The sequence below is a fragment of the Anabrus simplex genome, chromosome 13 (assembly GCF_040414725.1).
Source record: "Anabrus simplex isolate iqAnaSimp1 chromosome 13, ASM4041472v1, whole genome shotgun sequence".
NCBI classification, from domain to species: Eukaryota; Metazoa; Arthropoda; class Insecta; order Orthoptera; family Tettigoniidae; genus Anabrus; species Anabrus simplex.
In genome coordinates this window covers 46,388,580-46,406,958 of record NC_090277.1, presented here as the reverse complement: position 1 = coordinate 46,406,958, position 18,379 = coordinate 46,388,580, and positions in this window count along the sequence as shown.

Genomic DNA, 18,379 nt, shown 5'->3' with positions numbered 1-18,379 from the left:
GGCAAGTTGGCCGTGCGGTCAAGGACACGCGGGTGTGAGCTTGCATCTGGGAGATAGTGGGTTCAAACCCCACTGTCGGCAGTCCTGAAGATGGTTTTCCGTTGTTTCCCATTTTCGCACCAGGCAAATGCTGGGGCTGTACCTTAATTAAGGCCATGGCCGCTTCCTTCCTAGTCCGAGGCCGTTCCTATCCCATCGTCGCGGTAAGATCTATCTGTGTCGGTGCGACGTAAAGCAACTAGCAAAAAAAAAAAAAATCGAATTGGTTGCCAGCAATATTTTTGTGATATGACTGCCGTTCCCTTTACATGCCAATATGGAATTGTAGTATCAGAGAGTTAAGCTCACTGATCTTGTATTTGGAGAACGTAGGATGTGAGTTTCGACCGACTCTGGATATTTTAGCACAGTTAATACGGAGCTAATTAAAAGTCCATTATAAATAACACTCTGCCGATCATGTATTCTTACTCGGTCCACTTCTTCAGTGAAAGTTAATTGATGTGTCGTAGAGAAATGGTTTCTTTCTTGTTGTATCCCGCGCGTGGTGTGAGAGAGAGAAAGCTGTCTGTTACGCTTCACTGTTCTTTACAGAATGCATGACCAGTGAGAACTGAAATATGTCAGTACACTCCCCGTACTGCATAACAATTTTTTTCGTATTATATTAACTTCGGAAGTCGAATGGTCTTCTTAGGTTGATTATCATACTCGACCTGATCGTCTTAGGCATTGTAAAGAAATACAGTACCTCTTCTATTTGCGACTCATCTTTTCCCACTAAGTCCATCATTCTCCGAGATTAATAATAATAATAATAATAATAATAATAATAATAATAATAATAATAATAATAATAATAATAATAATAATAATAATAATAATAATAATAATAATAATAATAATAATAATAATAATACAATGATCAAACCTGAAGCGTTATATGCTTCAGAAACCTTAATCATTGGTGGCGGATCTTTTACCAAAGACATTGCGAAACAAGAAAGGAAAATTTTACGAAAAATTTTGGGCCCAGTTTGTATAGATGGAATATGGAGAGAAAAATCATCCCAGGAGATATATTGTCATTCTGAAAAAAAAAAATCTTACATTTTTCGGAAAAGACGATTGAAATTTTATGGACACATTATCAAAATGAACACTAACAGGCTAACTAAAAGAATTCTCAAGCTGGCCCTTTCGTCTAAAACCAAGAACAGTTGGCTTCGTGAAATTGAAACAGATCTCCAGGAAATCAACATCTCAGAAGACATTGTACAGGAAGGATGTAAATTCAGAACCAAAATCGACATTCACCACTTTGAAGACAAACCCAACACTAGAGCTACTATAACTTGGACAGAAGAACGAAGGAAGAAGCTCAGTGAGAGGATGAAGAGATTTTGGGAGGAAAAGAAGGCGAACACATCAGCTAAGCAAGTTCAACCGTGCTCCTGAGTAGGGCATAACGATGTAAAAAAAAATGACAACAAAGGAGAGATGAAACAAGATACGCCGTACGGATATTACACCATATGCAGTAGCATCAAAGTGAGGCCTCTAGATGTCGTACGCAAAAAAAAAAAAAAAAACAAAAAAAACAGTACATGGAAAATCTACATAAGAATAGCAAATAAACGACGCTAGAGATGGAAAACGGCACAATTTTACAGGTGTCCTCCTTCAAATACCTTAGAGAAGTCATACTACCAACGGGAATAGACAGTAGGCCCAACATAGAAAGAGCCACTAAACTCCAAAAGGCGTGCAGACTAACGTCGAATTAATACAAGAAAAGGGTCATATCGCGTAATGCAAAATTACGACCTTAAAGACTGTTGTTTTGGCGGAAGCTTTGTGCGTCTCAGAAACAATATTCCTTATTATTATATAATATTATTATATTATAGAAATTGAAAAGCAAGAAAGGAATATTCTCCGGAAAATTTATGGTCCCGCGGGAGAAAATGGGATGTGGATTAAGAGAACAGCGGACCACTACTCATTAACTGACAGCTTCACTGATGCCGTACGCAAGAGACGCCTGAAATTCTATGGCGATATCTGTAGAATGGAGAGCGACAGACTCACCAAAATATTATTTAAAGTAATCAGCTCAAAGAAGGTCAGAATAAACTGGCTAGAAGAAACTAAGGCGGATCTCCAAGAAATGAATATCACGGACGACATAATAGAAGTTCGTGGAGCCTTTAGTGGTCCACAGAACGCAAGATGCAACATAGTGCATTCATGAAGAGATTTTGGGTGGATACGAAAGTGATAACCATCAGGCCAACAAACAAGTTGAAACGCGTCCTTGAATGGGCATAACGAAGAAAGAATAAGAATAAGACAATAAAGGAGAATAGGATAAATAAAGGTATTAAATTGAAGTACCTTAGTGCGACACTGCAGCCTAACGGGCTTGAGAAGATTGGAAAATATGAAAGCCATATTTATGAAACGAATCATTCATGTTTCAAAATATACAGAAAACCGATTCACATATGCAATGGCTAATGGATCATTTTTCTTGGGGGACATTAAGTCTATATTTAGGCGCCCGGATACTGCTGCATCGATCGAGGTACTAGAAAAAAGACGACAAAAAGCACAACAGATACCAGCAGAGTCCTTCAGCACGGAAATAGCAAAGACTAGTGTCTGGAGAGGCCCTAACTACAAATCACGCCACATTTACAAGGGCTTTGACATCCACGGAAAGATATGTCTCTACGAATGGATTGTACACCCCAAGTGATGACTGTGTCTGCCGACTTTATGACATGCCCTGTTCTCGTTATCACTTAACGACCTGTTCCGGCAGAAGACAATCTCGCAGTGCATTTGCTAAATACTGGCGAAAGAATTGTGAATGATATACATGATCTGCTATATATCTATGAATATTGCGTTAAGTATGTAATTCTTGTGTAGATTTCACATTATATTATATATGCACATCGTGCTTAATAAGTATTTTAAAAAATGAAGAAGGAAACCGTGAGAGAGCCAGAAAAATGGAACATGCATTCCATCTTACGAAGAACACATGCAACAAGAAAGCGATTTGTATTAGGATTAAACTTCGATACTATCAGACAGTAATCCAATCAGAGTGCCTGTATGCTTCAGAATGCCTAGGATTAACATCTAGGAAGAAATCGAGGAAAAGGAAGGAAAGATTTTAAGAAAAATTGTCGGTCCAAAAATATGTGCTGACAGGATTATTACGCAGTATTTATTTATTTATTTATTTATTTATTTATTTATCGTGTCAGAAGTACAAAGTAAGAGAGACAAAAATTAAACAAGGAAATTTTAAACATTGGTTGACCAAAAATTGGCCACGACAAGCGCATTTGGAGTTGCCCTCATTAGATCTTTAATGGTACAAGTGTCTGGAGAAGAAGGACACAGTAGAAGATGCTCGTTAGTCTGCTTAGTACCACACTTGCAGTAAACTGTCTCCACAGGAAGGCCCCATTTCTGTAGGTTGGTCTTGCATCTCATGGTGCTGGAGCGTAATCAATTGAGAGCCTTCCATGTTGTCCACTTTTCAGAATGTCCAGGAGGAGTTCTTCCTTTGGAACCATCCATTCTCTCAGATGTTGACATTTTCCCCGCCACATTGAGATTCTTGCTTGTTGTGGTGTTCCTTTAAGAGCTTCAGTGGTTGTCAAGAAGCTCTTTCTTGATTTCAACCTAGGATGTGCTGGTTGACAGGCATACAAAGGATGGGCTTCCATAGTCATAGCCTTGCTTTTCTCATGCCTAGCAGCAATCTCACGTCGGATTTCAGGTGGTGCTATACCAGCGAGACAGTGGAGTTTATCTATGGGAGTAGGTCTTAAACAACCTGTGATAATACGGCAGGTGTCATTTAGTGCTACATCTATGTTTTTGGCATGGCTGGACTTATGCCACATGGAGCATGCATACTCAGCAGTGGAGTAGCACAGTGCTAGATTACACAGTAACAAAGAGGTACACGAAACATGTAGCAGCATTTCAGATACAACACGCAAAGGACGGGTTAATTTCTTTGAACATATTTCAAGAATACCCGTCGACAGACTCACTAAGAATTTGTTTAACCATTTCAAAAAATCCAATAGCAAAGGCAACTCTTATGACAACTGGTTTGTTAACACCAAGACGGATCTGCAAGAAATGAACATTGGGGATCAAGACATCCACCACAACATAACCACTTTCAGAAACAAGATACACACAATGGAGTGGTTCCTAGAGCCAGAAACAGCGACCAGTCGCCCAGGTGGCAGATTCCCTATCTGTTGTTTTCCTAGCCTTTTCTTAAATGATCGCAAAGAAATTGGAAAATTATTGAATATTACCCTTGGTAAGTTATTCCAATCTCTAACTCCCCTTCCTATAAACCAGAGGCAGCCAAATAGCACTCCGGGCGCGCTTGCAGGCTGTGGGGACGCTATTGACGCTGAGGGTTTGTAGCGACAACGCTTGTTTTCTGTAACAACTGACGGTGCGCCATCCATGCGGGGGTCAAAAATAAGTTTTATCACTCGTCTTCAAGCTAAGTTGGATTGTGTCAACGTGAAGTTGTACGCAATACTCTGCTTTATTCATCAGGAGACACTTTGCGCGAAAACAGCAAAGCTCGGTGACGTTATGCAAGTAGTAGTTCGCATTGTAAATTTATTTCGGCAGCATGGTCTGAATCATCGCCGATTCAAAGAATTTCTAGCGTCTGTAGATGACGAATATTGTGATGTGCCCTACCATCGTGAAGTGAGATGGCTCAGCAGAGATGAAGTATTGTGCACGTTTTTTGTTTTAAGATCGGAAATCAGTCTATTCATTGATATGCTTGGTAAGCGAGAGCCAAAACTTTCTGATCCGCATTGGATATTGCAGGGCACCTCAACGATTTAAATATGTCAATGCAAGGTAGGAATCACCTGATTACAGATTTATATGACAAAATTATGGCGTTTAAAATGAAGCTGCTGTTGTGGGAAGCCCAATTAGATATCAGGAATACAGTGCATTTTCCAAAATTGGAATCCATCCGCGAAGAAGCAGACATTGACCAGTACGTGCGTGTTATTGAGAACTTGCAGAAAGAGTTTTCTACCAGATTTCTAGAATTTGCAAAACTTCAACCTTGGCCACTAAAGAAAGCTGAAAACATGAAGAGTTATTTACGTGGTCCATTGTTGGCCAAAATCGACTATGAAAGTAATAATAATAAGATTCAACATCCAGAAACTGAAAACAAAACACGGACAGATAAAACAGGTTCCGCAATTCAAATGCCATGGTCAAATTGTAAAACCAACAGGGTTAGAAAACGAAGCGCAGAAATTTCGCTTACAGAAACTCAAGAGAGCGTGCTGGAGAACATGCGGCATTTATAACAAGGAACAAACACGAAGATTAAACCTGAAGATCTATACGCCAGAAAACGCTGGTACTCAATGGAAAAGGGGATCCAGAGAACATTCTGAAGGAAGAACGGAAGATCATGAGGAAAATTCTTGGTCTAGAAAAAATGAACACGGATACAGACTGAACTCCCGTAATGGAACAGAGAAACTGTCCAAACTGCCAGCAGGTTGTCCAAACTGCCAGCAGGTATATGAAAACAAATATTGAAATTTTATAGACATTTTCAAAAGCAACAAGGCTTTCACACAAGATCGAGACATACAGCAGAAAACTAAGGAGTCTACCATGGATCCAAGAAGTCGAAAAGGAACTGGAGAAAACCCAGACAGATATATCAGAAATATTAGACAGAAATATTTTCCGTAAATAAGTAAACAGATGGGTAGTACGACCAGAGAATGAAGTCCCAAGGACACCAGGAACCAAGTGGACTGAAGAAAGAAAGATACATCACGGGAAAAAAATGAAAGCCATATGGAAGACCAGAAAGGCGAATCATTAAAGCAATGCAAATAATAATAATAATAATAATAATAATAACAATAATAATAATAATAATAATAATAATAATAATAATAATAATAATAATAATAATAATAATAATAATAATGGGTTATTCATATAGATCTCATGAATATCTTTCTTCCACTATTTTGAATACGAATGTTTAGGACTGAGTCTCATATTGAATGGAACAAGAAAAGTCCGCCTGCTGCCCATGATCGTTAAGGCGTTGAAGTCTAAACTGTCTGACACCGAGGTTAGGGGGTTCGAGTCCCGTTGGTTGAAAAAATTTTCACCATCAGAATGTTGGCCGGAAGGGAAGGTGTTGATATACAATTTCTAATCACTAGATTGCCTGCCAAAGCTTGGATTAAATTCCAAACCTCTCCGCAGTGCTCATATGACGCTGTTGATGGTGATTCGGCCGTCGGATGGAGACGTTAAGCCTTTAGCAGACTCTTTGGTGCTGTTTGAAAGGCATAGGCTATGTGCCGGCGCTGGGTTTCACTTTCTCCCTTCCTACTATAAAATATCACGTCATTAATTTCATCTCACTAACTCCTCTGATGAGGTTGACGTCAGGAAGGGCATGCGGTCATAAAAACCGGCCACGACATATCCATCTCACCTATACCCGACCCCGTAAAGCAGCGGGGCAAGGGTGGGACAAACAAACATTGAAAGCAAGAAAGAAAAACATAGAAATAATTTTGGAGCACCTGGAATTGTTCCTAGTTCCCATCACAATATTTCCAAGCTGTCAGTGGAGTGGTGGAATGACATTGGTGGAGGAATAAGCGTAGGTTGAGCTTTTATAATACAAATATTTTCCTATATTTTAACACCCATTTCTCAAATTTCTATCGACATATTGCCGTTTACCTCCGTGCACAGATATTAAAAACTGTGTTACTCGAAGTTCTTTGTGTGGATTATGATACTTTGCAAACGGATTGAAATGTGGCGTTACAGAATAATGTTGAGGGTGAGATAGGTAAATATCACAGATGAAGAGATACTGAATCATATTTGTGAAAGGAGAAGGAGTTGGTGAAATTTGGCCAGAAATGGAAATAAATTGATTGGACACAAATATAAACTATAGAAAAGAATGCAATACGGTAACTTATTGCTGCAAACCTATTTCATGAAAATATAAGTTTCGTGGCTTCTTTTTTAGTTGCTAATATTATTTTGTGCGGTAGGACTCGCCGTATCACGAGTTAATCTTAAGAGACATTGAAGACTATATTTTACAGTCCTACGTTGTCCGTGTTGAGGATTCTGTATTATTTATGGCAGCAGAAATGTTGCCTGCTCCTACTTAGCAGGAGCTCCGTGCTTGTTTAGCTGACCCCTATTTATCCCCATTAAGTCCTTCAAGGTAGGGTAAGGACGAGCAAGATCGGAGGCGTCTCCGTCACCTGGCTAATTAGCTGGAGAGGGTTGGCGCTCCGTGATGGTGACGTCAAATAACATGGCGACTGGCCGCACGACTCCTCTAATATGGCCGTCATTACTCTTCATTAGGAGCAAGATGTGTGTCTGCATACGATGCTTTATGGGAAGTGATGCGTACGAGACAAGGTGATGTGTGTTGCTTTTCACTCCGAAGTCGTCACCCCTCCGGGAGAGAATGTGCCCTCCAAAAAAAAAGAAATACCGTACAATGTAGGTTCTCTTTTTAACTTTTGGAAGAACAATGTGATCGTAATGTTCCACATTGTGGAAAATTCTCACCTGCATTTTTATTTAAATATATAACTGTTACTGACTCTATACATTCAACAACAACAATAATAGTACATGTGGAAGAAAGTCAACAATCAGCTGGAAACCAGAGGTCGATAAATATTTAGAACGAAATGAAATAAGAGAAGAGGAAACTATAGAAAGGGCGATTTTTAAGTAGAAAGTTTTCAGAATGAACGTATTCCAAGGAAGAATCAAAAGGAAACCCGGTCCAAAGAGGTCTGTTAAGAGAAGAATAAAACAAAATGCAATGATGAAGGAATACTGGAAGTAACGGAAGAGGAAACAAGAAAGGATGAATAAAAATTGGCATGTGGTCCCTAGCAGACCTCATAATAATAATAATAATAATAATAATAATAATAATAATAATAATAATAATAATAATAATAATAATAATAATAATAATAAATCGCCTTTGTGGTGTAGTTATTACTGTGATGATTAGCTGCCACCCTTCGGCGGGCTGGGTTCGATTCCCGGCTCTGACACGAAATTTAAAAGGTGGTATGAGGACTGGAATGGCGTCCACTCAACTTCGGGAGGTCAACTAAGGTCCCACCTCAGCCATCCTCGAAGTGGTTTTCCGTGGTTTCTCACTTCTCTAGGCACATGCCGGGATGGTACCTAACCTAAGGCCACAGCCGCTTCCTTCCCTCCTTTTTGTCTATCCCTTCCAAAGTTCCCATACCACACAAGGTCCCTGTTCAGTATAGTAGGAGGGGTCAACTTGGTAGGTACTGGTCCTCCTCCCCAGCTGTATACCTACCCGAAAATTTTCACGAACCTGCATACTGTAGTTGTTACTGCGCAATCCGTACTGGCCAAAATCGAACCGATTAATAATAATAATAATTGTTACCGTGTTTTTGCGGTAGTTAGAGGTGAAAGAAGGTGCGGGTGTGAACGGGTCTCAAACTACGAAATTAAAGTTACTGTAAAATTTTACAAGGTTATATTCTCTTTCCAAAATTCAGAAAAAACACGAAGGACAGGTACAGAGTAGCAAGGCAATAAAAAAATACAATTACAATATTTACAGGATTTGGGCTTCGAGCCCCAACCTCACAATTCTTGAGCAATTAGCCCAGTTTTACCCCAGACACAAGTTTCAACAGAGGGGCAGAAAACCCCTTTCATGCCTAGGAGCACATGCTCCAAATTACCCAGTAAGGCCTCCTTGAGGCGCGCAGAAAACAAAATTTTCGAGAAAAGAGCAACTTGCTCTCAAAATTCAGGCCTGTCAAAGGCCACACCTAATTCCACTTTCAAGCTGTCCTCTAAGGACCTATACACAGGGGTAAAATACCCAACCTACTGAGGTCTATTAAATGAGAAGAAGGTTAATTACCTGACCTCTAAAATAACAATTTGAGAGGAGGCGATCTGCACTCCTAATGCATTTGTTTTAAAACCTAATCTGGCTCTAGGCCACTAATGCAAGGGCTAATCCCATACTACAGAGGTGACTTTAGAAAAGAACAATTTACTTTACGTTAACGAAGAATAGGTTGAGAAAAAAATAAGTTCACCTCAAAACAATATGATTGGGAGCTCGAGAGGGTTAAGCATTCTCTATCCCGATATGCAGTTTAAAGATAGGATAGATACCAAGGGTCTTTACATTTTAAGGAAGGTTACATTATGGAAAAACTTCGGACCCACCCCGAGAGTTAAACTGCTGAGCTAGCAAGGAAAGAAGTTATTAATCGGCCATTACCTTGTTGTTGACCGCTGCCGAAGAAAGAGGCGCTTCCCGCCCCCCTGCTATGTACTTTACACACTGAAAGATGGAACAGAAGTGGCGCAGAGACCCAAAAATCAGCAGTTTATATACTCTCGCGGAAAGTTCGAGGCGTTTTAGGGAAGAAAACACCCGCCCACAATCATTTTATTGGTGGATGACGAAAACCCCTACACAATATGAAGAAGAAACACATTATTGGTGGAAAATTAATTAAAGAAATTCGGGATTGGCTAGATACAAAACAAGGGGAAAGAGAGGGGTATACAGCCAACTTAAACAATAACAGAAAGAAATTTAACAAGAAACAAACTTTTGAAATAAAAATTTCTCCAAAAAAACAGTTCTTTCACGTCGCACGAGGGTGCACCATTGTAGTTTTTCAGTAGTGTCCTCTAGAAGAGAAAGTTCACACTTATTACTACTGGTAAAACAAAAATACATCAATAGTGGCACAGTTCAAAAACTTCAAACTTTCCACGTAGTGACATCTTCTGAGAAACTTGAAAATTAATACCGTCAATAAAGTTCAGACTTCCTCCAGCAGAGGAGTTTCAATTGGCGCACATTTTAAATTAGCAGCGTGGAGGTGTACCGCCCGGTACAATAATAATAATAATAATAATAATAATAATAATAATAATAATAATAATAATAATAATAATAATAATAATAATAATAATAATAATAGGTACTGGTGAGCTTTCCAAAACCTCTAAGACATAAGTTGTCTGAAATGTAACCACTCCTTATGACCACCAGAGATTAGTAAATGTGTTTGTAGAGCTAATGAGGAGGGAATAGTTTGAACTGTTGAATCTGTTATTAATTATTGTTATTAGAACTGCAAGAACATCCAAAAAAGTCTCCAGAGAGCCCTTCTTGTGACGGAATAACTGAACACACACAGCATGATTGTGAGGCTGGCATATATTTTCAATGCAAGACACGGTCGGAATAAAAAGTGCTGGCCCCTCCAGGTCTTTGCCTTATATAGGGTGCGTCATTGAACAAAGCTCCTGGTGGTCGAACATATCACAGACACTAATAATACCGGAGAACAATGTATCACCACAGCATTGTGTTGAGAGACAAAACAGAAGTTGATAATTTAGAGCATTTCTGGCCGTAGAAGGAACCTGAACTTTGGTACAGCTGATACCGTAAATCATAGGCTGAGACGTCATGAACCCTCCTAATACGCGTAAAATCTGCGTACTTCAAAAGAAAAAAAATTCGTTCACCTTGGTCAATACGATAAATGGTGAGTAAAAACGAGTTAAAGGTACATGTTTCAGCCCTGTTGGGCCTTCTTCAGCCTTGAAAAACAAATATAAAGTGTATAGAATAGCCTAAAAGGCTTGAAACGTTTCAACTTATAAGGTATAAACAAACATATGAAAAAATATAATACAAACACTTATTCTTGGAGTCAAATTACTTAACATCTATGAAAACTTTTTCATCCATTTACCCTATTTTCAATTTAAATGATATTACTGTACACACTAACGTCATTTTTGAGACATTAATTATCCTTCTTGGGTATTAGTTCAGTCAGTGGGCCACCATATTTGTAATGTTACAAGTGAGTGGAATTAGTGAAATCTTACTTGGAGAGCGTCTCAGAGGAGAGATGTGTTCATTGCGATGTTCAGGAACCCACCATCCCGCCCCAAGAAGCACATTTACTTTTATAACCTAATTAAGATTATTATACGCCATTTTCATTTCTGAAGTAGCTACTTGTATTCCTATTGGGCAGTGCAAAGTGGCACGTGATCTCCTCCCCATCAAGAATGTTGAACATAATCCGTTATCAACCGCAACACAATAAAAGCGCATCGTGTTTCCTCACGAAACTGGGGGCCTAGGCGCGCTTCGCGGCTTCTAACCATCCAGAACAATTTTCTTGTCCACGGCCAGAATCCTAAACGTCCAGACCAATCGTCTTGTCCACGGCAAGAATCCTAACCATCCAGACCAATTTTCTTGTCCACAGCCAGAATCCTAACCGTCCAGACCAATCGTCTTGTCCACGGCAAGAATCTTTACCATCCAGACCAATTTTCTTATCCACAGCCAGAATCCTAACCGTCCAGACCAATCGTCTTGTCCACGGCAAAAATCCTTACCATCCAGACCAATTTTCTTGTCCACAGCCAGAATCCTAACCGTCCAGACCAATCGTCTTGTCCACGGCAAAAATCCTTACCATCCAGACCAATTTTCTAGTCCACAGCCAGAATCCTAACCGTCCAGACCAATCGTCTTGTCCACGGCAAAAATCCTTACCATCCAGACCAATTTTCTAGTCCACAGCCAGAATCCTAACCGTCCAGACCAATCGTCTTGTCCACGGCAAGAATCCTAACCGTCCAGACCAATCGTCTTGTCCAGATCCTATCCTAATCCTAACCATCCGCACGGCAAGAAGGGGGAACAATCGAAGCATAGTTCCTAAGTACAGAGGTTGGCAGCACTGAGCACTGCTGCAAACAAACGACAGTCGTTACGCGTCTGTGTGAATGGTGGCGCACGGGCTGAAATAATGATCCTTCTTGATACAAATAGTCGCAACTCGTCCAGTCATTCCATAAAAGTTCTCCCTCCCACGTTTTGCTCTTCCCCCTCCCTTGCTACGATCATCAGTTGACCTGTTTGGCAGTCTATCAGTTATATGTTTTGGCTACTTTTTTTTCCGTATTGACAACATATTTCATTTCGTTTTTTCTAATAGTCAATTTCTAAAGTTTTCTACAGTACTAGAATGTTGATGCTAACCTGCATTATGCAGTGTTCTCACTAGGGTGCACCGCCCTGTCCTTTTTACAGACATACTTAGGCATGTACTAGTTACATAATATTAATACGTATTTGAGTCATTGGGTAGTCCAAATTAAAATACAACTACTGTAGAACTGTATGTAAATGATTAATCTTCATTATTGTCAGCATAATTGCATCACTTACATCAGAGTTTAAATGTTTAGCTTGACTACCGCGTATTGTCGTGCGCAAACTGTGTCTTGATTAGCATACAATCGCATGCGAGCACATTATTCCTTTTGACGACACAAATCCACATGGCACTCCACAGCAACCGGGTGCTAAGGTCCAGCACTAGAATACCAAAAGTTCAAAATAGTCTTATGCCTCGTCCTTGATAATAACACAAAAATTGTACAATTGTACAATATTGTTAATGCCATGAGGGGAATAAACTGAAATGTTATCATATTAACTTTTTACGTAGTATTACCCGCCCGGCTACTCACTCCAGCCACCCGCAGTCCGATTCGTTGGCTGAACGATCAGCGTACTGGCCTTCCGTTCACAGAGTTCCGGGTTCGATTCCCGGCCGGGTCGGGGATTTTAACCTTAATTGGTTAATTCCAATGGCACGGGGGCTGGGATATCCTGGCACTAAAAGCCATACGACGTTTCATTACCGATTACGCATACTTATCATGAAGACTTCGGAAATCAGTGTTATTATATATTGTTCTTCATGATTTTTTTGGTTGTGCTTGTTTTTATGTTACGACAAGTTAAAAGGTTTCAAGATGAATTCTTTCATATGGACATTTTAATGTGATTTTTTAAGAGTATTCCACAAAATTTATATTTCTTTTTTGAAGGCTGTGGAAGGCCCTGTAGGGCCGAAAGGTGTACCTTTAAAGCATTTTTACTCGACCAAGGTGGACTAGTTACATACACTGACTGACAGAGCAAATGCAACACCAAGAAGGAGTGGTTCGAAAGGGATGAAAGTTGGAGAAAAAACAGAGACGGCACGGACGAATAATTGATGTTTATTTCAAACCGATATGCAGGTTACACAATGTGCACGGCATCGACTCAGTAGGATCTAGGACCACCGCGAGCGGCGATGGACGCAGAAACACGTCGAGGTACAGAGTCAATAAGAGTGCGGATGGTGTCCCGAGGGATGGTTCTCCATTTTCTGTCAACCATTTGCCACAGTTGGTCGTCAGTACGAGGCTGGGGCAGAGTTTGCAAACGACGTCCAATGAGATCCCACACGTGTTCGATTGGTGAGAGATCCGGAGAGTACGCTGGCCACGGAAGCATCTGTACACCTCGTAGAGCCTGTTGGGAGATGCGAGCAGTGTGTGGGCGGGCATTATCCTGCTGAAACAGAGCATTGGGCAGCCCATGAAGGTACGGGAGTGCCACCGGCCGCAGCACATGCTGCACGTAGCGGTGGGCATTTAACGTGCCTTGAATACGCACTAGAGGTGACGTGGAATCATACGCAATAGCGCCCCAAACCATGATGCCGCGTTGTCTAGCGGTAGGGCGCTCCACAGTTACTGCCGGATTTGACCTTTCTCCACGCCGACGCCACACTCGTCTGCGGTGACTATCACTGACAGAACAGAAGCGTGCCTCATCGGAGAACACGACGTTCCGCCATTCCCTCATCCAAGTCGCTCTAGCCCGGCACCATGCCAGGCGTGCACGTCTATGCTGTGGAGTCAATGGTAGTCTTCTGAGCGGACGCCGGGAGTGCAGGCCTCCTTCAACCAATCGACGGGAAATTGTTCTGGTCGATATTGGAACAGCCAGGGTGTCTTGCACATGCTGAAGAATGGCGGTTGACGTGGCGTGCGGGGCTGCCACCGCTTGGCGGCGGATGCGCCGATCCTCGCGTGCTGACGTCACTCGGGCTGCGCCTGGACCCCTCGCACGTGCCACATGTCCCTGCGCCAACCATCTTCGCCACAGGCGCTGCACCGTGGACACATCCCTATGGGTATCGGCTGCGATTTAACGAAGCGACCAACCTGCCCTTCTCAGCCCGATCACCATACCCCTCGTAAAGTCGTCTGTCTGCTGGAAATGCCTCCGTTGACGGCGGCCTGGCATTCTTAGCTATACACGTGTCCTGTGGCACACGACAACACGTTCTACAATGACTGTCGGCTGAGAAATCACGATACGAAGTGGGCCATTCGCCAACGCCGTGTCCCATTTATCGTTCGCTACGTGCGCAGCACAGCGGCGCATTTCACATCATGAACATACCTCAGTGACGTCAGTCAACCCTGCAATTGGCATAAAGTTCTGACCACTCCTTCTTGGTGTTGCATTTGCTCTGTCAGTCAGTGTATTTATCTTTACTGTAAAATCAATACGAAACAAATGTGAAATTCCCAACCAGCATCTGCGTACTGGAGCAAAGAACAGATACAAAATTACACTCATTTGCAACTACAACAAAAATTGCGCACGGAAATGAAATGTCGTATGGCTTTTAGTGCCGGGATATCCCAGGACGGGTTCGGCTCGCCAGGTGCAGGTCTTTCTATTTCACACTTGTAGGCGACCTGCGCGTCGTGATGAGGATGAAATGATGATGAAGACAACACCTACACCCAGCCCCCGTGCCATTGGAATTAACCAATTAAGGTTAAAATCCCCGACCCGGCCGGGAATCGAACCCGGGACCGTCTGAACCGAAGGTCAGTACGCTGACCGTTCAGCCAACGAGTCGGACAATTGTGCACTATGAACAAATCATGCGAGCACAGCGAAGGTTCATACAGGCTGACATGTGTCGCATTGGCGTTTAATAATGCTGATTGCTTGTGCGAAAGTGCCACTTAGTGGGGGGTAAATGTTTCTCCCTCAATCGTAGAGACTTACACCTAATGCCAACAAAACAGAAGCGTGTTGCTTCCATATAAACAACAAGAAGGCTACTAAAGAATTGCAGGTGTACATTGACCGCCTCTGTGGTGTAGTGGTTAGTGTGATTAGCTGCCACCCCCGGAGGTCCGGGTTCGATTCCCACCTCAGCCATCCTGGAAGTGGTTTTCCGTGGTTTGCCACTTCTCCTCCAGGCAAATGCCGGGATGGTACCTAACTTGAGGCCATGACCGCTTCCTTCCCTCGTCCTTGTCTAACCCTTCCAATCTTCCCATCCCCCCGCAAGGCCCCTGTTCAGCATAGCAGGTGAGGCCGCCTGGGCGAGGTACTGGTCATCCTCCCCAGTTGTATCCCCCGACCCAGAGTCTGAAGCTGCAGGACACTGCCCTTGAGGCGGTAGAGGTGGGATCCTTCGCTGAGTCCGAGGGAAAAGCCAACCCTGGAGGGTAAGCAGATTAAGAAAGAAAGAAGAGGTGTGCATTGAAATCAATTATTGAGACGTAATAGACTCTTTAAATACCGAGCGTTTTGACCGTGAGCTATGGGTTCGAACCCCACGTGTAATGCATTTTTACTTGACCAAGGTGGATGAATACATATTTTTATTTACTATGCTGCGAGTGGAGTCTGTCTTTTCCGAATCCGTATAGTCGGTCTTTCCAAAGGAGATCAGTAAGCCTGTTTTAGCAGCTATTTCTTGAAGAATTCCCACGAGTTCCATTGCTGGTTGAAGATTGTCTGCTAGGATGGAGACCTCAACTCCCAATGGCTAATAGGGGACGTCCTGTAGATATGTATGACAGGTGTGTGTAAGGCCTTGCCAAATAAGCACTCGCGGATCAACTGAGGTGAAAAGGAAACTGGTCACTGGCCTCTAAGACGCAAGAGGAGTATTCCAACGGCTTGGAGGGCGGAAGAACCAACTCCAGGTCTTGGTTTTATTCTCGGACAGGGCATTGCTGTGTCCCGCAAGAGCTACTGCACACAACTACCCGGTATTCATTTAATGCTGTTCGGCTCCATGGCTAAATAGTTAGCGTGCTGGCCTTTGATCACAGGGGTCCTGGGTTCGATTCCCGGCAAGGGCGGGAGTTTTAACCATCATTGGTTAATTTCTCTGGCACGGGGGCTGGGTGTATGTGTCGTCTTCATTATCATTTCATACTCATCGCGACGCACGGGCTTCAAATCAAAAGACCCGCACCTGGCGAGCCGAACATGTCCTCGGACACTCCCAGCACTAAAATCCATACGCCATTTCATTTAATGCTTCCTCAGTATATATGTTAAACAGCATTTTTGATAGAGCACATCCCTGCCTTACACATTTAGATTTCTTCGCTTCCAATTTGTGCTTTCCTATCAGTGCTATCTGGTTCCTGTATAGCTGGAATATAATTCTGCGTTCGCTATGGTCTGTGTTACGATCTCTTAGGGCTTTGAACAAAACATTCCAGTCGACGTAATCGAACGCCATGTCCACGTTCATGAATGCACGCTACGATAATCATAATATATACTCCAAATGGCTACGCCAGGTTTGATTTAGTACCGTAATGTGTGAGGAGAGTTTATCAGCGGGTAACGAACTGTGATACATTGAATCAGATAAAAAAATCTTCAATTTTGTATTCTAAACCCAGGACTATGAGATGACCTGTCGCTACTTGATCTCATTTCATCTCGTCTGGTAATAATGTAGCAATTTTATATGAAGCAACTGTGGAACACCTGGTTCAATCAACATGTAGGAAGCATAAACATTAGCTATAAAACACAGCGAGAGAAAAAATACATTCATATATACGCACACGCAGAAACAACCAGCAGTGCGTATTGGACGTTTCGACATGTAATTAAAATCTAAATTAGGAATAGAGATGCTTTTTGATTACTGAATTTTCTCTCTCTGTGGCCAATCTCTTTCATCTGCTTCGAAAAAATATACCACCTATCAGGCGTATGTTATTATTACTCTGGTATTTCCAATTTTATCGCTCAGAATGCAATAATATTGTAGTCGATAAAAATGTGAAGGAAAAAGGTTTTTTTTAAAAAATAATGCTCTACTGGATGTATCGCTAATTTTTATATTAGAGATACTCTTCGTTTTCATTATTATTATAATAATTTCAATAATTTAATTATGACAGGAGAAAAAATTTCATATTAAAATAATTTTAAAATTAGACTTCCATCCTTATATTAACTTGAATAAATATCGCATTATGCATATTGTGTAGTAATAAAAATTATGTACGTTATGGCTTAAATATCCGGAGTTCATTCCTTATCTTGAGTAGGTACCTATGTGCCTATTCATAAATCCGAAGGAAACGCCAGCAATCATAACAGGACAGTCTAGGGTCTTAAATACGGTAAACGTCACACATCAGCCTACTCTGATGCTCTGTGGTGAAGTCTATAAAAAAACCTAGGCTTTGTGATGAGTGGCACATTAAACTGGCATTTGACTTCATAACAAGTGTCTGCAGAAAGGTATATGCATATCTACACCCCCTAAGCATTAAACAATCCATTCTTCCACATGCCAATAAAATAAAACTTATTCAAACTCTCATTTTCCAATAATTTATTGCTATGATATCGTATTAACCGATGCAACTGTAGAACAAACAATAAAAATTCAAAGAAAATGAACTCTTGTACACGATTTATATTTTCTTTGAACTTTAGGATACATAATCTACATACTGCGGCACTAATCTTTCGACTTCTGAACGAATCTACACCTGAATACCTATCCTCACATTTTAACTTGCTCTCATCTATCCATGGACATAATACCAGTTCGACTTCTAGCCTTATGATACCCGTTAATCACTTATCTGTATACAGCCACTCATTCTAGGTGTCTGGGACAAAGTCTATGGAATACTCTACCAGTCAGTATACGTAATAGCACTTCAATAGTCCCATTTAAACGGTCTTGTCGTGATTTCCTCTTAAATATGTGATCAGCTTGTATGAGTGTTAGTGTGTCTGAGAGCAAGTGTGATTTAGAGCTATTGTTAGGTGTTGTAGGTAGATGATATTAATCATTAAAATGTAACAATTGTAATACTGTTTTACTCCATAAATTTAGGTAGTTTCTAGAGATTGGTAACGGTGTTATTTTTGCAAATTATATGACAATGTACTCTGTGTTGTGGTCAATTGTAACAAAGGGTCGTGATCCTTAACGTTTCCCAATACAAATGCTTAAAATAAATAAATGAACAATGTTAAATGGGTAGACTTCGTATTTGCGGA